Here is a 24180-nt window from a genome sequence, read left to right as displayed (position 1 = left end):
TACTTATTTTGTCTCTTGCATCTGTTCCTTCAAAACCACAAGAGCTTAGCATAGTTCTGCAGTGCTGTTCGGGGAGTGAGGTGGGGGAGCTGGAGCTGAATTTTCCATATTCATGCCCTCAAATAGACCCTCAGAGGTCCCCTGTGGGAGGGAAAGGGAAACTCAAGCCCGGTACAATAACATACGCTTCTGGGGTCTCCACGCTCCTCAAATCTATTTTTAAAAGCGTGCTTTAGTAAATTATATATAACATATAGCCCATCATGAATGTATGTGTACAAAATGATGAAATGGAATCACTTCAGGTTGTGAATGTCATTCAGTTCCTTCCTTCATCCAAGTTAGCATCAAAGGTGAGCCACACAGCCTTGCCTCAAGACTGAGCCCCTGTGGTGTGCAGGTCACATCACTTGTCTCCCCATGGGATTTAAAAAAAATTTTTTTTTCAGAGCCATGGCATGCATGGGCCCTTGGGGACCCTGGAGACCACCACGTTAGTAACAGATGCCTTGTCTGCATTCCGCAGCATCGAGAAGTCATGGGTACCTAGAAACCACCCTTGTCAACCCATTCACGAAACCATGGGTCTGATTTCTCAACTCCTACTCTCGAGGATGAGGAATGCATGGAACAGTTTGAAATTGAATTCCTCAAAGTCACACTGGAGTTTGTAGCAAAACAACAACAACAACCAAAAAACAACACAAAAAGGTGTTTCGTGCCTGGCTCCCCAACACCCCATAGGAAGGAAAGCGGATGCTTCTCTCAGCCACTCCATTTATTTCATCTTCCGGAAGGTCTGGCGGTTTTCCCTGCGGAAACTCCTTTTGAACAGGGCTACCACCTCTATATGAGCCTTTGGTTATTTGAGGGCCACTACACTGGATGGAGTCACAGAGTTTCCTTCATTCAATTCTCCTTGGCCGGCCCACAGAGGCAACGTGTGTCCAGCGCCACATCCAAGCCATGGGAACAGAGACCAGGGAGTAACGTGAGATTTCCATCTGTGGACATTTATCAGGAAGTGACCGAGGAGGCTGTGAAACACTAACGTCTACGTTAGTTGACGAATTCAGAAAGATCCTTTAAAGCTCCTCCAAACCTGAAAATCCCCTAAGCAGTGTCCAGTCTGAAGTCAGCCTGAACTGAAATGTTGGAGAGGAAGTGGCATGTCTGTCCCTCTCTCGCACAGAGTGCTTCGCTGAGGATGAAGAAATGGGGCTGCAAGACAGAGAGGGAGCCTCCCGACTGATGACCCGACCATCACGAAGGTTGTAGCATGACCGCGACAATTCCCGGCACAGTCTTCCTTGGCTGGAGTGGCCAGAAACCACACTGGTTGTGCTTAACTGGCCAGGAGGCATGGAAGGAAGTCGGGCGAACTAAGCAGGCAGTATTCCTGAGCTCAACAAGGCTGTCGGCATTTGCTTGCTGGCCACCAGACAGCAAAATACCATAAGGCAAGATCATGAAGTAAAAGAAAACGTATGCATTTTGAAACCAAATGAAATACTCTGGGCTAAGTTCCAGGGCATAGTCCTAAATTCTTCTTTTGAGGGGAAGAGAGGGCTAAATTTCATTAGCTAAAATCCTTTAAAGCATCATTTATATGCAGTTTTTGGAAATGAAGAATTTGCCTTTTAATGACAAATCTGCATTTCATCATAAAGATGGAACATGACGTCCTTGGCTTGGTTATTCTCTGGAGGAGTAGGCTCTTGTTTGCACAGTGTGTTTAGAATAGAGCAGAGGCAAAGACCACAGCAAATTTATTTCAGGCACAAGAGAGTGGATGCGTATAAACATAGGAAGCTGGAGCCATGAACAATGTAGCTTCTATTCCAAGTGGTCCAAATCCCATTTAACCAGACTCTAGAAACAATTGCAGTATTCTGTTGTTTCCAATTGCAACTCTGAAGACAGGACAAGTCACAAATATAGAAATATTTTAGAATGACTGAAAAAAAATTCACGTTTTGATAAGGTGGGCCCAACATGTCGGAAGCATTGTGTTAGGAGCAGTTAATGTCAAAAGCAAGTTTAAGTACTTAAATAATGGGCAATGGGAATGATTTGGGTATTCTATGCTATTACAGTGCTTCAAAATCCAGTGCCTTTAAAACTGCATAATAAAATGATATTTATAGCCTAATTGTATAGTGCCTTTTTTCAGATCGTGGACGAAGCAAGTCACAGTAGTTTTACAAGCTACTATAAAGAATAACTAAGGCAGACTACAGTGTTCGAGACTGATTGAAGAACACCTCAGGCGTGTGTGTGGTCAAGCATAACCGTAACCAGCTCCACTCATAACAATGCATGCTGAGGTCACTGGTCTTGTGTAAGGAACTGGATTTGTACCCCTTCAGGGATGTGGGACCTTCCACCATCACCATGAGAGGACGTGAAGAGAGAGCTAGAACAAGTACCTGTGGTTGAAATAGCCAGGAAATAAAGGCAAAACCATCGGTGGCAGAGACTGAACCATCTCCTAGCACAAGAGCTCATATTCCCAAACACTTTTGTACTGAGGAGAGCTTTTGGCACCAAGGCAGTTCAGAGTGGGTACGTATGTTCCACATTCTCTTTTCTCTCTTTTGTGTTCTGTGGTTATCTTGGAGACCACATGGTAAAGATGGAGGTGACAAGAGATGGGAGAGACCTGGGTGGTTTCATGGCACAGAGCCTCATGCTACCCCCTAAATCATAGAAGACTGTGACAGGAGGAACAAGAAGTCTTTATTATGTTAAGGCGCTGAAATTGTAGGGTTTGTTTTAACAGAGTCACTTATCCTAATACAGTACCTCATCCTGAATCAATGAGCTAATTAACTCAAATCGCCTCTTTGCCTAAAACCTGGACAGAGCCTGAAAGAGACTGAATGCAAGTCAAGGTATATTGACCAAGTGCTGTTCCATGTACAACACAGCTGAATATGGCAACTATTTTCTCAGTCATTCCTCAGTTTGCTTCTACCATTCTTTACAGAGAGTAACATTTCATGACCCTGAACAAACAATCCTGATAACTAAGTCAAAATAAGCCTCCAGTTCCTCTCCATGCATGCACATGTGTGTTCCTCACACATACACGCACATGTATGTGAACATGTGGTTTTAGTTGCCCTTCAGAGTCTTTGCCTTGGGACAACGTTCATACATTCATGACTTACCAGAGGGGCCAGTTACATACTTCCAGGGAATGCTTTGAGAAATAATTCCCCAAATTTAAACTTATGACTTGACTGTAAACATTGGGGTACAAAAATCATAGAGGATATTAAAACACAATTCTTATTCTTTTCAGAGGGAATCATATTAAAATTATTCTCCTGGCAATGCCTGGGTGGCTCAGTCAGTTGAGTCTGACTCCTGATTTTGGCTCAGGTCATGATATCACAGTTTGGGAGACTGAGCCCCAAGTCGGGCTCTGTGCTCACAATGTAGAGCCTGCTTGGGATTCTCTCTCTCCCTCTCTCTCTGCCCTCCTCTGTGTTCTCTCTCTAAAAAAATAAGTAAATAAATAAATATTTTTTAAAAAGTAAAAAAAAAGTTATTGCCCTGAACAGTCAAGCTCAGAGATAGTCAACGGAAGCCTCATCCACAGCAAGAATAAGGACTTGATCCTCAGTAGTGCAAACAACACCTACCACTCCTCTACTATCCCTCAAGCTAAAACCACAGCAAGTTTGCATTTAAACGATTCGAAATGCCACATACATTCAATTCTGTGCCTGGGCCAGGCAGCTCCCAAGGCAGATGGTGCACAGTGTTTGAAAACTTGGTATTATTTAAATGAAACAAGCATCCCATTGCTCTCGATCATACTGAACAATGAAGATTTCACACCCAGCGATTCCATCGGTGGAGCTCCCTCTGTCTCCATTTGCAGCATTGGACAGATAAATAAATAGTCTTTAGATCCCGTTATCTGCCTGATGTTGCTTACAGAGACAGAGATTCTAACGATCAAGTTGGTTAGTGCTGGGTCATTATCATCTTCCTCTGAGACCTGCTGTTGCAGGGAGAAGTGTGCAGTATGCTGTGATATGACTTTAAGAAAGTATTAACGCGCCTAAGATGACTTGGAATTGCCAGCCTTCTGGGTTGTGGTGGGGACACTGGAAGGAATAAACGAACATTTCCAGGAGATTACAGATATCGCAGGGGAAATTGTTAGCATGCACACAGACTGACTTTAGACACCTGCAAAGAGTGGAATCATTGCAAAAGAAGGGGAAGGAAAAGATAAAGCCAGAATGCTGTAGTCCGTTTGGAATAATAGCACCCTTTCCTTCTGACACGCCTCTGTACCATTTTCCAGGTTCCCTCCCTGACTGGGTGTCTCACTTCCATCTGGCTCATACTGGGTTGCCTTATTTGCTGGAGAACCTTGGTGATATGCTGCAAATGACTTGGTTTCTGTGCTTTAAAAAAAAAAAAAAGGCTGAGAGCAGGAGGGCTCAACCCTGTATTCATCTCCAGAAACAATTCCCACCTCTCAGTAGGACAGATCCTGACCTTAATTCGTCTCTTGGTGATCTGTCCTCTACCCCTTTGGCACTTGAGATTCACACTCCACACTTTTGCTAATTCTTAGGAGAAAGACATTTATCAGGACAAAACAGGAACCTAAACTCCCAAAGGCTTACATGGGCAGTCATCACGTTGGCTTGCTCTCTGCTCTGAAAACAATGACTTCTGGATAGCATGGGCAGAAGTGACAGGAGCCTACAAGAACCAGGCTGTGACAGCCAGGAAGCTACTGTGTGTTACCACAGAATCCACCAAGGGGAAAAACTTTGAAACATTTTAAAAATGCAGGTGCACAAATTACTCATGCCAGGAGCGGCAGTGGCACTTTGTAATAAAATCTTATGTTTATTTTCCACTGTTGAATACACATACCTTAGTGTTCCCAGAGAGAGAAGCCTGCAATGCTATCCAATGAACAGTTTGCAGATGGATTAAATACATGTACCAATGAAATAAAACGTGCAGATTTGGGGCTTTTTGCCTCCTACCTTTGCTCTGGGCCCAGAGCTCCCCAATGATGACACGGGAGGTTTGTGCAAAGATCTGAAGTTGAGAAGGATTAGTTTGAGAGTCAGATGGAAAAGGACACAAATGAAAATACTTCTGCATGAGCCTGACAACCAAAACTTAGCAAATGAGTGATTTCCTAGCTTTGGAGCCTGTGATAAATGATAGCAAATGAAGGAAGTTTCCAATGGTTTCAAGGCGGGCAGGGCAATGGCCAGTGAAACACAGTGGGATTTATCAGTCAACAGGACTTCCTGGTTCTCATGGAAGCTTCGAGAGGGGGGAGCACGGGATATATGTAAGGGTCTTTGTTGTTAATACTTTTTCTGACGCATATAGTCTGCAGGGACAAATCTTCAAGTTACTGCTTCCTGAGAATGCATTCATTTGAGCCAAAATTTATTTCAAGCCTAATCAATTGAATAGCACTATTATTGGCACAGTGTAGGGATGACAAATTGTACAAGACAAGGTGCCAGCACCCACTGCACTAATTATCTAGAGGCACTCACAGACCATACGATGTACAGGAGAATGATACGAGATATGCAGACCATAAGCTCTGTAGAGGAAAGAGAGAGGTCCCTCTGGCTAAGATGATCAGAGAGGAGATTAGGAGGGCAAGCCAGGCCCCAGGCTGTAGGTACGATGCATGACCCAGTGCTTAGGGAGAGGCGTGGAGAGCCGGGGCTGGAAGGATGGGAAGATGTCCCCAATTGCTGTCCAGGATTTGGTTAGGAGAGGGGAGGCCAAGAGTCCCAGAAATGCACGTGGATGTGCTGCTGTCCTGGCCCAGAGACATAACCTATGATTTCCAGGCCTCTTCATTCCACACACTGCCATTTGGCCCCCCGGGCTTCTGTTATTTCTAGGTCCAGCCAGCTTTCCCTGGGAGTCCCTCAGATGGCTATTCCAACAGGTAACGAAAAATCCAGAAGACATGTTGACTAAACACCATTTTGCACACCACACACACACATACCAGCGCTACGCTGGCCACTGCCCACCCACTCCACCATCAGCATGTCTGGAGCTAGGCAGCCAAGGGAGTCAATTTCTTTGGGAAGAGAGGAGAGCACATTCCAGCCCACTGTGTAGGGAGTTAATATTCTGGTGTGCCTATTATTCAAGAGACGAAGGGAGAAGAGGGCACAAAAACAAATCTCTTCGTGTCAGAAATCCTAACGAGGATGCACAATGGCCTGCTTTCCCCCAGCCTGGTGACAGAATTTGCATCTGCCACAAAGGGGAGCCCGATCTCCTGTCTATCCAAAGCTTCCAATCTGTTTCGGTTCTCCAGGCCCTGCTTGGAGGCGGGGTGAGGTGGCACCAAACATTGTCCTTGGGCATTACACGGAGGAGGGTGCGGTGCAGGGAGGGGTTGGCCCTCACCATTGCCCCGCTCTCTCCTCGAGGGGACAAAGGAGAGCAGGAGCACAGAGGAGAACCCAAGAGCCATTTCCTCCCTGCTGTGCACGCTCTCCCTAGCCCATTCTAAATCAGGTAATTGGCATGTGCAGATTGATCCGCAGTGGTGTGTGGCACGCTCAACAATCAGCTGTGGCATCTGTACAGCTGGGCAAACCTGGCACGTAGGTGTGTCAGCCGGTGTTCAGGAGCTAGCTATCCATCAGCAGCCATCTTGTTCTGTTTGTTTGTTTAAGCAACCACAGATGCGAGGGGGAGAGAGAGAGAGAGAGAGAGAGAGAGAGAGAGAATTTCCACCCCCTCTCTCTTACAGACCTGACCTGAGGTTTAGAATCTTCTTTCCCACTCCAAGCACTCTGGGCCATATTAGATTCTATTTTTGTGCCCCCTCTTCAACCGGAATGAGGTTTGCTTTGGCATCTGAGCTACCACCTGCCGTATGCTCTTTAGTTCCTGTTTGCTGTAAAGCTTGCTTTGGGTCTTGGGTATCTTCACAGCTCATTCTGTGGAAGGGAAAGGAGCATTTCCGTCTTGAGGTAACTCCCAGTAGGTCCCCAGCCTCCTCTAGATGGAACTCTGCCCTGCTGTAGCCTCCGTGAAGATCAGCTGCCTCCAGCTTTAGCAATTTTTTTTCTATCTAACAGGCAACAGCCCTGAGAACAATTGTCTTGGAGGAGGGAGGAAGAGACGAGGCTGAACACTGCCGTGCAGGGAAGGGAGCCATTTTTAAAGCCCTTCTGAAATGTTCCCGATTGTTGTAGAGCTTCAAGCAGGTGAAAACATGAGATGAAAGGAAATGAAGTGGCTGCTGACAGACTGGAGAACATGGCTTAATCAGCAGCTCGAATCGATGAGTCCAAGGCTGGCTGCCCCCAGCAAAAATCAATGGGGGAAAAGGGCTGCTGGCCCAGATTCCTCCTATCTTTGTATCTACCCCGGGACCACCCAGAACTCTTCCTACCCCACGTGCGCTTTGCCCCAAATGATGATATAGGCTGTAACTTAGCTGCCCCCTGAAAACTTCTTGGAAATCTAGCCTCCTACCCCAAATTAATAAAGATGGGCCAACTGTTGTAACGAGCAACCTCAAATCCCAAAGGATTCGCACAATAAAAGTTTATTTCTCCCTCACACAGAGACCAATATGGATATTCCTCTTCTGGCAATTTTCCTGGGCGGCCCTCTTCCAAGCCATGACACAGGGATCCAGGCTTCTCCCACCTTGAGAGGTTCCAACTTTAATGTAGGGCTTGTAGAAGCAGAAGAGAGCATTGGGAAGGCACGTTGGGTACTTACCCTTGTTGGCCTGGAAGTGACACTTGCTACTTCTGCTTACATTCCATTAGCTTGTGTTTGTCATCTGGCCCCACATAGATGTGAGGAGTCAAGGAATTATAAAGGAAATATAAATTACCTTTGGGGTTCAGATAGTTGAACCCTGCCATTTCTCTACCAAGTAATACTCACATCCCCTGACAAATAAAACCCAGAGTTATAGGACCACTGATTAGAAATGTTTCTATATCCCTACCTACTCTGTACCTCGTCTTTATTGCTGCAGAAAGCCAACCATTATTGGGTCCAATTTGGCCTGTTGCATCATCTTTTTCCTCTTATTGTCTAACTTTTATTAAACTTCATAGGACCCATTTTCCTTTGTCTTTGTACTTTTTTGCTGTTCTCTGGAATTCTTCCAGTTTCCATGCATGTAGTATTGGTTCTTATCCTTAAGGTAAATCATTTGCCTACAGTTGCTGCAGTTGTTTTCCATTGTGAGCAGTTTCAAGATGTTTAATGTAACAAAATTCCTGAGGTTGGAATTGTAGGTGATATTGAAGTTATTATTTTTCACTTATCCTGGCCTTCCAGAACACCAGGAGTGTTCTGATATGCCATATGAAAGCTCAGGCTAGCACGTAGCAGAGGACCAGCTGAGACACACTGTGTATGGCAGTGCCCAGCTCAGATCTTACCTACAATCTTCTTCTGCAGATGTTTACTGAATTTAAAAGTGCTGAGATTCCAAGGAGTTATCAAAGAAGTAGGACATGGTATTCCTCCAGGGAGAATCTCCAGCCTTCCTACCTATTCAACAAATCATCTTTAGACTCCTACTTTCCATTAACATTTTCTTTATATGTTGCCTAAAATGGCATCATAATGTCACCCCTTATTTAAAAGCCATACCTCACTGATGGTATCAGCAAGGCCACACCCCTCTGATGTTTATGGGCCTCCACAACCCAAAAATGACCTGCTCATAAATGGAATAATTCATCCACTGAATAAATGTGTACTGCCCATGACTATGTGCACTGTTGTAGGCACCAAGGAAATGAAAGTGGATTAATATGGTTTTTGACCTCAGAGAGGTCATGGTCTTATGCAGGAGATAGATGGTAATGAAGACAAATAATTCTAATATGGTGCAAGCCCTATATTTTTGCTTTGTTCAGGAGACCAGGTTGGTGCAAAAGGAAAAATTGCTTAGCTCTGCCAAAGAAGGAAAGAGATCAGAGAGAGTGCTGCTGCAAGGAAAATACAGTGCTTGGGTTGGGTCTTGAGAAATGAGACAGAAGTTTCTTTATAAACAAGAAGGTGATATGGAAAGAAAATCTAGCCTACAAAGATGGTGTTTGCAAGGCAACACAGACATAAATTAGTAGTGAATAATGACAAAAGTCTCAGTGAGATAGGAATTTAGAGAATATATGTGGGTGCACATAGGGAGGGGGTGGGAAATGGTCAAAAATCATTTTAGGTAGAAAGATCCAGAACCCTGATTGACATGGCTTAGGATCTAGCAAGGCTGTGGAAGGAGAGAAAGAGGGCAAGCTATTCTTCTGAGTTGTTCTTGCCATGAAGTGGGAGTCCATGAATTCTGTTCTCCAGATTGTCCTCAGTGGTCAGGCCACTGTACTTTCCACCCATGCTCAACATAGCTTTCATTCCCAAAGAGCCTTCTGGCTCTGTGCCTTTGCACATGATACTTTCCCCATATCCCAAACCTTGCTCATTCTTTTGCAGACACTCCATTCCATGTGGATTGCAAGCAGAGTGACCCGACCATGCAGGCTGGCCCTGCACCCAAAATCCCAGGTCATGTGGAATCAGCCCCTTGCCATTTATCTGTCCCTAACTTATCTGCAGTAGGTTCATTTGAGAAGCTCTCCTCCCCCTAACTAGATGGAAGGGGTGAGTTATCTCCTGCCACTTGTATCCCCCACCACACTCAACAGACAACTGGCCACATAGAAATCATAAAATATGTACTTATTGATTCATTGAAAGGAAACACTTGTAAGGTCAGTTTATTCTCACCAGCCCTAGGATTACCTTTGGTGGTTGTTAGAGAACAGACACTGGGGACCTAGTCCAAGATCTGCTAAGGCAGCTGTTTAGAGGGGATAATCTGAATATTTAATAAGTACCCTAAGTGATGTGTGTGTGTGTGTGTGTGTGTGTGTGTGTGTGTGTGTGTGACCATGGAAAGTAGAGAACCAGTGGCCTGGAGCAGGGGTTAGCAAGCTTTTCCTGTGAAGGGTCAAATAGTAAATGGTTCACACTTTGCAGTTCAGATATGGTCTGTGTTGCATATTCTTTTTCTTCTTCAGCCCTTTTGAAATGTAGATATCGTTCTTAGTTTGTGGGCTGTATCAAAACAGGCCATGGGCTGTAGTGTTTCCACCTCTGGCCAAGAGGATAGATTCCTCAATCTCCTCAAAGTCTTCAAAGACATATGAAATCCAGTGACTCTAAGTATGAACAGTCCAGAGAGAAAGCCCCACTTCTGTTCTTTGCAGGGAGCAGGGCCTAATTGCCTACAACCTTGTCTTGTACCCCGGCATCTTGGGAATGTGTCCAGACTTCTTGGTGGATGTCATCTGATCTGCCCAGCACCATGGAATGGGTGACTCCCGCTGCCAGTTCCTGGGACCCACACCCCTAGCTTCCCTCATATTAGGTGCTCTCAACAATGTTGACATTTTTATATTAATACCAGCAAGGGAGGCACCAAAGCCTGAGAGAGGATTGTAGGTTCCAAACCCCCTACATCTCCCAACCTATACGTAGCAGATTGCTTTCTGCAGGCATCTGAATATCAGCTTCTAAATGCCCTCAGGATTACCCGTTGAAGTCTCCCTCCACTCACCACCAGTCCCTGCTTTAGGTCCTCCATGGGCTTTTTCTCTGGGGACAGCAGAAGCCCAGACCCTTCCTGACACTCACAGTTTGACGATGCTTAAAGGATCGCTCTTCTCGTTCAGCTCCTCAGTGAGATGTGAATTTGCACAAGATGATTCAATATATTTTTCTTGTGTGTTCTTCAGTCTATTTGTACTGCCAGGTGAATTTTGACATTTCAGTGCGCTGCTCTAAGCTGCCCATGTTAGGGACCTGCCCCTCACCCTGGGTAGGGCTTTTAAGCAAGAAGAGCCAGAATAAACACATACAAGCATCCTTTGTAGTGTGCGTTGGTGCCCAGGTAGCCCTTGGTTATCTGTGCGTTCAGTCCTCCCGAGGCGGTGATGAAAAGGGTAGCGAGCCCTCCTTCTGAGACAGTTTGTAAGCAGTCCTGCCTGCAGGCTGAGGGTGGACAGGATGACCCCTCCAGTCCCATCCGGCCTTGGGATTCTATGATTTCTCACCTGAGTCCATTTTGTGCCCTGGGCTCATGCACATCAATTAGAAACACAACAGTTTACGCTTCTACAGGAGGGAGGAAAATGAACCATAGCAGTCTTCCTATCCGAACCAGACCTCATTTTTCCAAGTCACCACCTTACTCTCATCTGTAAAGCGCTAAATAGCCTGAGACCCAGTTATCTTTGTGACAATCTCTCCCCAGGTGCCCCATCATGGTAATTATGCTCAGCGGGAACGCTCTAGCTGCCCATCTCTGGAGTTAAACTCATTAAAGAGGAGAGGCTGAGAAATCTCCACAGAGGGCCCCCGCCCTTGAAATGATGGGCGTTCCCCTTCCTCGACTACCAGGATTGGGGGTTGGAGGGTTTTGGGGTCTGGTGTAAGACTCTAGATTGCCACAGAGCTTGCTTTAACCTGGATTTGCTGCTCTGATTTGTACTTTGGGTTTGCTATTGGGTCAGGAGAGAGGAAGGGCAGAAGTGAGGCCATGAACAGCTTCCATCTGATGAAATGAAGTACAGATGAAACAAAGCCATTAAGGTTGCTTATTCCAGACATTGAATATGACCGGTTGATTGGGGATGACACTCCCTTGGAATGGATTAGTGAAAAGGAAAGGAAGTTTCTGGAGGAAAAACAGTAAAAGTTCAGAAACAGGAATCTCAGAGCCTGGGATAAGGGCTTAGTTACAAAGAGAGAAATGTGTTCAAGGAGGAGGAGAAAAGAAGGAGAGAAAGACAGAGGGGAACTGGAAGATGTAAGGCACTCTCTAGGGGAAAACGGAACATTCTGGTGTCTCTGATTTTGATGGGCAAGATTTTTTAAGAGACAATAAAAAATTCTCCACTTGTCTAATGAAATGAAATGTCAGAGATGTCCTGCGCTAAAAGACCAGAAGTGAAAAATGTGTCTGTGGTTGTGTAACTTGTAACTTTTCCAGTCAAAAATAGACATCATAAAGGGTCACATCCTATTTGTCTAAGCTGAGCACCAATATTATTCCTATCATGGTCAAGAAGCGGCCACCCTACTCAAGTATCTATCTGTGACGATACCTGGATGAATCCTTCGATGCCGGAATTTATGAAGACAATAAAAACATTAATTGAAATGACTGAACATATTCTATGAAATGAGAACTATGTGCGGTATACCATAAAGTATAATTATATGCAAGAAACCATAAATGAATCTATACTGGAGGTCTGTTATCAACTTCCATTTACTCCTCATCAAAGAAATAGTTAACAAAACAAAACACCCTCAAAGATGCTTGTGGATAAGACTGGCCTTTGTTCTGATTTGGTGGAGATTTTTCTTCTTGGATGTCCAAGTGGTTCTAAACCTCGCAAATGTCTCCCATACAGTTTTAGCCCACAGATGTCTACACTGGAATTATTGTGAAAGTACTGTGTTTATGGGGTTCTAAATGACTCTGGGTAATTTGGAGTGGTGGGAAGGGAATCCAAGGTATTCCTTCCTCCTTTTGCTGCTTTGGGTGGCATTTCTGCCACCACTTCTGTGGCCCTACATCCTTGAGTCTGGTCCTCCCTTCATGACTCCAGTTACAGAGCTGGGCTCGGCAAATACCACTGCCTCCCTAGGATCATCGGGCCCTAGAGGCTTCCTGCTTTTATAAAACTTTTGCCTTTCTGCCACCTGTTTCTTGTCTTTGTTTTTCAGTTCTCCCAACACCTTTGTAACTAGACCCTATATAAAAGTCCCCCACTGAACTGGATTCTGACTGGATTCTGACTTTGTGTAGACATCTAGAGGTACTTGCAGGAAAGGATTAGATAGCATGTGTTTTTTCAGTTAAAAAATCAGGGACTATACTAATTTATTGCTCAAGAGCATTTGGTTTTTCTCCAATGCCCACCTCAAAATACCAGAGAAGTATGGCTAGAGAGTGGTTGCTTTCCTCTTTGCAGATGGCCTGTATATCTACCTGAGCTGTCCTGAGTGAATATGGAGCTACATTGCTCCTTTTGTTGGAAGAAGAACTTCTAACAAGGACCAACCTTCAAAATGCATCTCTCATTGGGCAGAAGCATTGAGTCAATGGCATCCCCTGCAAATCACTGTTAGGTCCTTCATGGCCATAGCAGATGAAGGTTTTAGGGTCTCACCATTTCACACTCATGGGGGGGTAGGTGAAAGCAAGGTAGGTGTGTAGGTGAAAGCAGAAGCCATTCAGGTGATTTGTTGAGCAAAAGAAACAGAGACTATTTTCCAGGGAGGAAATACCAGGGAAGGGAAGAACAAGGGTGTCAACCCCAGGAGCTGAGAACATTTTTGAAACCCCAGGAGAGCTGAAGACAGTGACCACCTGAAAGGTATGCCGGAACGTATGGTGTGTTAGGAGAGGAAATGTTTAAGTGTCACTTTATTAAGGAATCCCAAGGGAGATGAATATAATAGGAATGAGGGGGGATGGTCAGAGGACCACATTCAGTAATTCAATAAACACTTTTAGAAACACCTTCTTTATGCTAGAGACTATGCATCTGGCTCGGGGAATTGGGAGAAATAAATGAAACGGTCTTGGCCCTCGTGAAATAAATAAAAACTGAGTCGAAAGGAATCACAAAGAGTTTGGTGAAAGAATACAGATGATGTGCAACATATTGTGGAAGTCAAGGTGTGAAAAAGAGAGGAACTAAGGTGGAAGACTGAGGCAAGTCTGGGTATATTGAAGACTTCAGAGAACAACAGAAAATAGAAGCTTTGTTCCTCATGGCGAGATGGGCTGGGGCCGGAGCAAGTTTCTCACTGGGACTCTGGCATGTCTTGGACATTTGACAAAGTCAGATGTTTCTGTCTGCCCACATAATCATTCTCGAACAGCATCTTGCACGACATCTACACATAGTGTTCTTTCCAAGCGGAACAAGAGGTGGAAAGATGTGCACAGTGGGGAACTGGCTTGTTTGGGGTTCAAAACCACAAGCTTTGTACCCTGTTATCTTACGACCACCCCCCCCCCCCAAATCAAGAAAATCATCATGTCCACTAGCTATTCTGTGTTCCTGCACACGTACCTCATATTGACATTGTCGGTAATTAGAGTTAGCTCAACATGGAAATTGTGTGTATATATCAAGGACTGAGCAGAATAGAATTTACTCTTTAGTACATAGGCACGGTAGGTCACCATCTCCATAAAACTCTGGTTTGCTTTGTGTGTAGATTTTAGAGATTTAATTCTTAATTGTGAGTTTCTTTACTTTGCCAGTTCCTACTCCTACTGTGAGGACCTTTTGCATGGAGTTTTCATAGACCATTTTTGTTATCACATATTTACATACTCAGGAGTTGCTTGTTTAATGAGGCAATTGAAATAAATAGTGTAATCATGTGTTTATAAGACTTAATGATAGACCTTCGTATACAGAGACAAAATTATAACACCGAATCTCATTGTAAAAATTCGGCTTAAAATTTCAGGAGAGAAAAAAAAGGAATTTTCTCTCTTGAGTTTTGGTGTTTCCAATGTGCTCAGATTTACTCAGCAAATGGCTGAAAAGAATACAACTGGCTTTGAGGTTCAGCAAAAGGAAATTTCGAAGAGCACAAAAGTGCATCAACGTTCGATTTTCAACTTGCTTTACATTTCTATAGCTGAAAAAATGGCAGAACTTTTCTTGGATTTAAATTTACCACCACTTGAAAATTGTAAGGCAGGGCTATCAAAATCAAACAGTTTGGAGTGAATTTTCCTGTTATCCAAGTGTAATCATTGAGATGGGATAGCTCCTTATCTCCTCCTACTTCACAACTCTTTGGAATTGGGCTTTCTCTCAGGTGTATTAAACATTTCACATGGCCATATCAGCAATACCAGCAACAATAATAATAGGAACTACCCTTTGTGGCGTGCTTGCACGTTCCGGCTGGCATTCAGACACAGCTCAGACTGACGTCTAGCGATGCCTGCACCATGGATGAGGCTGTGTTTTACTGACGTGTGATTCTCAGACAGCCCCAGTGTTTACTTCTCATTACGGAATTGGTATTTAACATTCTCAGCACAGGAATGTCAAGTGAAGTCACATTGCTTCGGCGGCTGATTTCCCTCACCCGGTCCAAGGCCTTTGTCGGAGCTTATTGACTCTGAAGGGAATTCGCCCCGGTGGGGGCTTTTAAGGAGCAGAGGCAAGGGGCAGCAGCAGCCTGTGTGCAGGAAGGTGTGAGGATGTCACTGAATCCATGACCAGAGATGACAGCGTTCTGAGGCTGGTGTCCTGAGCTGGTGTCAGGTTATCTTTTAAACTGTCGATGGCTCCCAGAAATGCACTTGGCTAATTGCAGAACATCCCAATCTTTATGGAGGGTGCAGTATAATCCCGCTCGCTCCTCCTGAAGCAGCCATGTAGTTCGCATGATGGCTCTTCCTTTAAATCATGGTTGCATTATGTCAAATAGAATTTGTCAGCCATCAGCTTACTGAATGCAGTAATTGATCATTATTCCCCAACAAAGGTTAAAAAAAAAATGGCAACAATTAAAGAAGCCATGAGAGAATTTATTAAAGCAAGAAGGAGAGGAAATCTCCAAAACGCTTTCATCAGGTTAACTGCAAGGAGACAAGGAGAAATATAGAAATGGTACTTTAGGTCCGTCATTGATTTGCTCAGAGGCAAAGCCCTGAAAAAAACAACTGATCAATGCAGGGAGGGATTGGTTCTGCTGGGTGCCCTGTCAATGTCCCTCTTCACATGGCAGCATATTAATTGCAGCAGCATTTGCTCTGAATGAATTTCTTTATGTTCATTCATTCATTCATTTGTTAATTCATTACTAATTAATTTGTTAATTCATTATTGCTCAATTATGGGGGCTCATATTACCTAGCTACCTTTGCATTGGTTCAACCAGTCCTGCCAATGCTGGGTTGCCTCAGAAGAAAGAAACAGAAAAAAAAAGACGCATTGAATTTTCTTACAGTTTTAGATCGGGGTGTAATATCAATAACTTTAATGGAACCAGAGTTTGTGCCCTGATAGGAACCCTGCTGCTCCTCAAATAAATGGCTTGGCTCCACCTCAGCATTTATCTGCCAGGGCTCGGCTTTATCAGGGCACCAACTCAGATTCCATTAATGTTATCTCTTAATTAGCTATGCGATTAACCTGTGTTACTCCTGCACGATAATGAGTCGAAGACAGAACCAGAGAAGTTCAGCTGCCTTATAATTCCCTCTCCAGAAGCCAAATCATTCTGGAAACCATTCCAGGGGAAAAAAACAAAAACAAAAACAAAAACAAGTCTAAGTAGTTCTGATTTGTGCTTCTCCTGGGTACAGGGGTGAGTTCTGCACTCTTTGGAGGGAAGAACAATTGGGATTTTAGTTAACATTTATGATGCTTGGTACCAGACACTGTTCTAGTGCTTTCTATTGATTATCTCATTTAATCTTTATAGCAGGTCTATAGGGTAGGTCCTTTTACCATCCCCACTTTACAGAGAAGGAAACTGAGATACAGCAAGGTCAAAAACTCCATCCCAAGGTCACATAGGTGGGAGATGACTGAACCCGGGACCAGGTGCAGGCAGCAGACAGGGTGCCTAGATGCCCAGTCATTTCTCCAGGGTCCTGAGTACAGAACCCAGTGGTAAAGGAGTCTTCAGATAAAGGCAAACAGCCCCTGCACCCGCTTGGTGGCTGACTGTCCCAGCCGAGCCCTCAGGACATTTTCCTCCCACTGGGCACGTCTGTGGCAGGTGCATACTTCGGCTGCGCAGGGACAAAGAGCCCTCCTTGCTTAGATTTTCTGCCTGTAGAAATTTCTCTCCAGTAGATCTCAGGGGAGCCAGGGCTTGCACTGGTGGACTCGGATGGCCCTGAGCAAAATGTAAAGATGGAAAAATACCTTGGCTTGCCTGCTTCTCCCATCTTTATTCTGTGTCCTTTGTCCCCTCAAAGTCAGATCCCCTCCCCCACTGCCCTCTCCCTCCCCTTTCTGCCTCCTCCCATGCACATAGGCACGGCTCTCTTTTCTGCTAAAATTACCCAAATCATCAGAAATGTGCTGTCTGGGCAAGCAAAATTGAAGAGATCATGACCTCATCAATGCTGCCACCAGTAAAGATGACCTGAGTGGCAAGAGGCCCCCTCTTCGGCACCCCTCTTTCCCTGTGGTCTCCTCCCCTAGGTGCTCAGTGGGGGGTGGGTGGGCTGGGGAGGCGAGGTGGACAGAGTTTTACGATATAAACCTAATGTTAGTGGAGAGCACCCTGCATGAAGCCCCTAAGATGACATCACCACACTGCCCCCCATCCTGCCCTGGCCTCACCATAGAACCAGGCCACTGTCCTGGAAACAGGACACACTGGACATTGTGGACATTTGCTCTGGCTGGAGAAGAGGTACTGCTGTCTCCACTGCTCCTCCCACACGGCCCCTTCCCTGCATCTCCATGGTCTATGCCCTCCCGTCCAGTGGAATACCCTTTTTCCAAAAAAGTTTTAGCTCTTGAATCCCATTATTAAACCATTCACCCGCTTTTCTCACCCCTAGAATGCCCCATCACCATCAGCCCTTCCAGAATCCTAGGGCTTCTTACTATTTGGTGTTGTCCCTATTGAGATCAGACCATGATATTATAGATCAATCAATCACATTACAGTGTGTCCATGAGAAGAAAGCAAACCCCACCCTGGGATGGGTGTCTGCACGTTCCACTTTAGAATCGATGTCAATCCATATGCAGTCCCTTACGATGCCAAAGTCAGAGGTATAAATGATCAATTCTTTTTACAAGTAGGTTTACTTTAAAGCGCATTGTTTATAGGTGATTGCTGTTGTGTTATTTCATATAAAATATAAAAATTAGAACTAGCAATCTTTTGGGACCATGTTTAAAAACAATTACCTAAGGGATAGAAAGATCTTTTTGTTGTTTTATTTAGGGAAACACCCACCAGTGTTGCCAGGAGTTTATCTAACCCTTGAATATCCCTCTGTTCCTTTCTCCCACTTTTGTTCCCAGACTGGGAAAACATGAGAACAGTTTCTGTTTTACAGTTTGTAGAGCTTGCAGCCTTCTAGACAAATCTAGAAAACATAATTTGTCTGGGAATTAAAGTAGGAGGAAAAGATGAATGTGAAAAGAAGGAAGACAGGGAGGAGGAGGACAGCCACCTCCAACCCCACATAGAGAATATCAAACACAAAAAGGCACTTCAGCTCAAATTTTGATTCCATTTCAGCAAGGGGTGTGATAGAGAGGGACCGTGGACTCATCTGACCACGTGGTCAGGACAGCCCAAATTCATTCCTATTCAGCTAATGGAGAATTTCGAATAAGGTAAATGTTGCCTGTCTGATATTTATATAGGGCATTAAAACCCACAAATCTCTCTCTCTCTCTCTCTCTCTCTCTCTCTCTCGTGTGTGTGTGTGTGTGTGTGTGTTTTCCCAAAGACTCAAAGAACAGTTTATCATCTAAGGCTTGCTTCTTTTCAAAATAATGTTTGCCTAGGTGAATGCATTTTCTCTCCGAGAGCTCAAGTTTGTTTTCAAGGCAACATTAATGACTAATGGTGAGTCATCCAGTTTTGTGGCTTGGTACAGTAGTTTATATTTATATAATAGCTTAAAATTCAACTTTGAGCAATGTCCACAGCAGGGAAGAACAATTAGTAAATTCATTAATTGTGCTTTTGTGTACACTTTTATTCTCAAGGCTAATTATTTGTTTAAATTATTTTGCCTCTATCAAAAGTGTTGCCACATGAAAATATTTCAGCTTAGGTTTCTGGTGTGAAATATAAGGCTTGGGAAGTTCAGACATTCTTCGGAAAGGTAATCAGCTTGCATTTGCTAATGACTGGTACTCAACGTGGAGCCTTTAATTTAAGCACATAAGCAATTAGTTTGGGGAATGTAAGTGTACAAAGAATCATGATTCATGCCGCAGCATATCCTTTCTGTCTGCTGTGGACAATGGACATCTTCCACGTTTGACTTTCAAGTATAATCAAACTCAGGTGTACCATCAGTTAGAATCACGCAGTCTTATGCAAAGCAATGCTATAAAGGAATACATCAGTTGCCAAGTCAATGCGCCAGCGTACATAATAAAAGTGAGGTTTCACTCTTTTTTCGTGGAGAGGATGAAAATCTCCTTCTCCTCTCTTTTCTAAATTCTCCGTGTGTCTGGGCTGTAGCTGTAAGATGAACCAGCTGCCGCTGGAGCGGATGCTTTCCAGTTCCCAGTTCCAGGTGTGGGGCCGGAAAAGAGATTGATGACTTAGTGTAGGCACAGCCAGTTTCCTCCACCAGGTACAAGGGAGCGACAGCAGAACAGAAACAGCCAGCCCTCCCTTCTCCAGCATCTTCCCAGCCTGGCTCAGTCCTCAGGGAGATGCACAGTCCAGAATGCACAGAAGGAGAAGGATGATAAGGACTCACTCAGCACCTGCTGCGTCTTGGTGCTGGACTAGGCATTTGACCAACAGATTTAATCATTGCAACCTCCAGAAGAGGTGGGCATCGTGAGTCCCATTTTTCAGAAGAGGAAATGGAGGCCACAATGTAGACTGGAACCCAGGAATGTGTGCCTGAGAATCAAATGGCCTTTCCATGATACCACATTGTTTTCCTGGCATTTAGTACAGTACCTGGCCATAGTGGATACTTCATTCATTCATTCATTCATTCAGTCAGTCAGTCAATGTTTGTTGAGGGCATACTATGTGCCTGAGGATGTAGCTGTAAACAAGTTAGATAAGGATTCTTGCCTTAAAGGATTTTAACGATAAGCAGACGAATGTATCTCATTCTAGTAATGAATATGTGTTCAATGAGGTTTAGCCAAATGCAGGCCAGGCCTGTAGCAACACTATTGTAGACTTAACACCATCACATACCCTCATTTATGCACCTGCAGTGCCGGAAATTTTCATTCCAAGTGAAAGCAAACAAAGAAACAAAAACCAAAAAACTGAGGACCTGGTTATCAAGCCTCCAAAGAGAAGCAAGACGACCATGAACCCCTCCCAAGCACCCCAGTTATACGGGAAGCCAGTTAATACATGGTGGTGGTGGTAGGGTATGGATTCATCCCCTCCTTCATGAGCTGGCAGGACTCCAGGAGGAAGCTCTATCACTTGGGCAGAGTGGGCTCTGGAATGTGCTTCTGTAGTTACTGTGGGAAGACAGACCTTCCGGTAGCCAAGGAGACCATGGAAGGGATGCAGCCCACCCCAAACATCAGAGAGAACAGAGGTAGATTTCAGGCCGAAAGTATAGAGGAGGACATGCCATAACTCCACATGGGCTGCTTTAGTTGTTAAATGTTTGTGGTCTGAGTCTGGTCACACTCCAAAACCAGCTCCACTAATCACCGGAAGTACAGATGGCAAGGACCCATGAGGTCACCTAACCGAGCCTGGCCAGCTGACCATCCGTCTCCAACAGCACTTTTTAGGCCTTCCCCCCCCCCCCCCATCTAGTGTACATATCCCAGAGGACTGTGCTTTGCTCCGTCCTTCAAGAACCAATTCCAGAAGCCGCTCACAATACGTTTTAGACCAAACACGCAGCCGGGGTGGGGAGTTATTTTTAATTTTCCAAAGCACCACACAGAAGCCTGGTGTCAGGAAAAATTGCTGAGGACCCTCTCCTCCTCAGATGGCACCATCCCACCCTGAGGTCTTAGATTGGTCAAGCATCTTAAGCACATGCATCTGGAGAGCGAGCTCCTTCTAAGCAAAGCTGCTGTCCAAGCAGCCTCACAGAAAGCTTATTTCTCAATCCAGTTTGCCTGATCACCACCCTTCCTGGGATTAGAGTGATCATTTGTGTGCACAAAGAGTTAGCCACAGGATGTTTGTCACAGTGTTGTTTATGGTTAGGAAAAATTCACAACTAATCTCAATGTTCGGTAATAGAATATTGGTTAAATAAATCATGAATAAGCCATACAAATGTAGAGAATATTATGAAGCTATTAAAAATAATACACCGTAAGAGTACTAAGGACATACTGTTTCACACTGTTAAGTGAAAAAGACAGATTACAAACAGTACGTAGAGTGCACTTTCGTTCTCTGTCTACTTTTCTAACACACCTGCATGAAGAACAGAATATTGACATAATTGTTTCTTAGTAAAGAACTGAACAGTACTATTTCCTTCCCAGCTACTTTTCCTACAATGACTTTGTGTTACTTTTGCAATTAGATACAGAAATGTTACTCGAAAGCATTAAACTGTGCTTCCTTTTGACACGCATACTACATTTCCCACATTCATCATTAACAGAATCCCTGTAACAGGAAGAAAGGAAAGACAATTTGCCCCTTTCCTCCTAGCTGACTGCTGGGTAGCTTGCTGCTCAGGCAGCTCATGTACTAAACGTACACCCAGAAGCTTGAAAGGGTGAATGTCCTTCCCACTGCAGAGATCATCAGGACTAAGGAGTTTCATGCTCATCTGAGGATACAAGAACACTCACCCAGGTTTTCCTGCTGTAGCATCACATGTTCATCCAGAAAGGATCTTATTTATTGAAGGCCTGTTGGTATCTTCTGCAACATATCTTCCCTGTAAAGGGGAGACTGAGATCTAGAGGGGCCAAGTGTCTTATCCTTGCAAATACAAGAAATGTTGGCCAAGCCAGGGTAGAACCCTGAGATGGACTCTAACTCCCTCAGTCTCCAATGTCCTGTCCTTCCCTTGGGTTGCCCACCAAACTCCTACTCATACCTCATGGCCTAAGCATCACCTTCCTAGTGAATTCTCCCAAACTCCCTAAGCAGAGTTGGTCTTGCTTCTCTCTGTATCCCTTATACATAATCCAAATGGTGCATTAAAAATTTTTTAATGTTTTATTTATTTTTGAGAGAGAGAGAGAGACAGAGTGTGAGTGGGGGAGGGGCAGAGACAGAGGGAGACACAGAATCCAAAGCAGGTTCCAGGCTCTGAGCTGTCAGCACAGAGCCCAATGCAGGGTCTGAACCCGTGAGCCATGAGATCATGACCTGAGCCGAAGTCGGACACTTAACTGACTGAGCCACCCAGGCGCCCTTCAAATGATGCATTTTTGATATTATATTGCCATTATTTGACCTTGAGACTGGCTCTCTAACTGGACTGGAGGGCAGGGTTTATCTCTTTGCATTCCCAGTGGCTGGTATATTGCAATCATTTAATAATAATCACAAAGATTTAAAGGCATTACAAAGCTATAATCTGCCACTGTTTCTAAGAGTTAGGAGGCAAATGGAGACGTTGCACACTCCTGACCATGAGAGAGTATGCTACTGTGTCCTGGAGTTTCCAGAGAGCCTTGACTGGCCCCTGAGGGGAGGCAAGCCCAGGAACAAACTCTGGGCCCCTCGAGTTCGGGGAATGAGCTCAACACAGCTCATTATTCTCCCCATTCTTCCAATAGAGACAAGGAGAGGAGTCCCCCTGGTGACCCTGGCCTGTTTGCAGTTTCTCAGGAGACTGGAGCAGGGAGCCTATGATATACTCGAACAAGTGACAGCAGCAGGGTGACCCAAGAGCCCAGAGGCTGGTGCCTGGGCAGGGATAATGGCACTGCTCAGCAGCGTTTAGGAGAGTCCTGAGGGCACGGCCGTTGGACTGAGCTTTCGGGGAGCCACCAGTGGGGAGGTGGTGACAGACAATTTAGATGAGGAACGACACTCATCAGGTGCCCCCCTGCCCAGGGCTGGGAGCGCCACATCAGCAAGGGTGTCAACAGTTTATCTGGGATCCATTTATCCCATGGCAGACCAGCCCCATCTCACCACCTGTCAGGAGCAGGTGGGGCGGATGCTTGAGGAAAAGTGGGATGACGATTTTCTTTAGATAGGAGAGCAGACATACCTCCTTCCTTTTCCCTCTGGGCCAGTCTCTTGAGTGGAGCCTCCCTCCCTCCCGGTCTCAGCTTGCGCACACCTCCTAAGGGAGACCATCCCTGAGCCCCTGTGACTGGCATGGCTTGTCCTTTTTAAAAAAAAAAAAAAAAAGATTTACTTATTTTGAGCGAGCGAACAAGAGAGAGAGAGAGAGAGAGAAACCACAAGCAGGGAGGGGCAGAGAGAAAGAGAGTATCCCAAGTAGGTTCTGCACTGTCAGCACAGAGCCCAATGCAGGGCTCGATCCTGCAGCTGTGAGATCATGACCTGAGCTGAGATAAAGAGTCAGACACTTAACCGACTAAGCCATCCAGGTGCCCCTGACTGTCCTTCTTAAGGCCCCCTCATTACCATATGTTCTGTAATGGTCTGTTTATTTGCCTGTTTTTCTTAGATTGTAAACACATATAGGCAGGTACCATATCCATATCTCCAATATCCACCAGTTCCTGGTACATAATCAGTGACCAATGAATATCAACAAGTGAACCAGTGGATGGATGGCAAAAGAAATTTGTAAGTTGAAAGCCACCATTATTATCATTATATGTTATTATTTGGAACATTATAGCACAGGGAGCAAGCACATGTTTTTTCTTTTTATTTCTCTCCATTCATATGCATATTACACGTACCCAACCCACCATAGGACCAAGAATTTAAGAATACTTTAATTAAATTAAACTCAAAAAACATTTGCTGGGTACCTACTAACTGACAGCCACTTTTTAAAGTACTAGAATATGTCAATGAATGAAACAATGTGCACTCTGATAAAATATGTCAGTCTACTAATTTCTTTGAAAAAACCCGCTATACAGCCAGGGCAATTATCTCACACTTTAAGTCACACTTTAAGTATTTAGAGTTAGACTCCTTAAAATTCTGTTTTGATTCAGACATTTGCAGGAGTAGAGTTCATCATGGAATCTTGAAAGGCAAACCAATTGGGAGACAGTTTGTCCTTCACTATAGCAAAGACAGTGACTTTCCATAGATGACATTGATTGTCATGGTCCCCAGGAGGCATCTCTTTGCAAAACCACTGGACATACACTCTTGACTTTCAATGTTCTCCTCAGATGTGAGTATAAACAAATGTGTTCTCTTTTTTACCTGTATGTTTAACTTGTACCACATGAGGGCTGAGTTCATCTTTTTTTTTTTTCCTAACAATGGAAATACAGC

This window comes from Panthera onca, chromosome D3 (genome assembly GCF_046562875.1).
Source record: "Panthera onca isolate mPanOnc1 chromosome D3, mPanOnc1 haplotype 2, whole genome shotgun sequence".
Classification (NCBI taxonomy): domain Eukaryota; kingdom Metazoa; phylum Chordata; class Mammalia; order Carnivora; family Felidae; genus Panthera; species Panthera onca.
The sequence above is the reverse complement of the archived record's forward strand: the minus strand, read 5'-3'. Positions refer to the sequence as shown.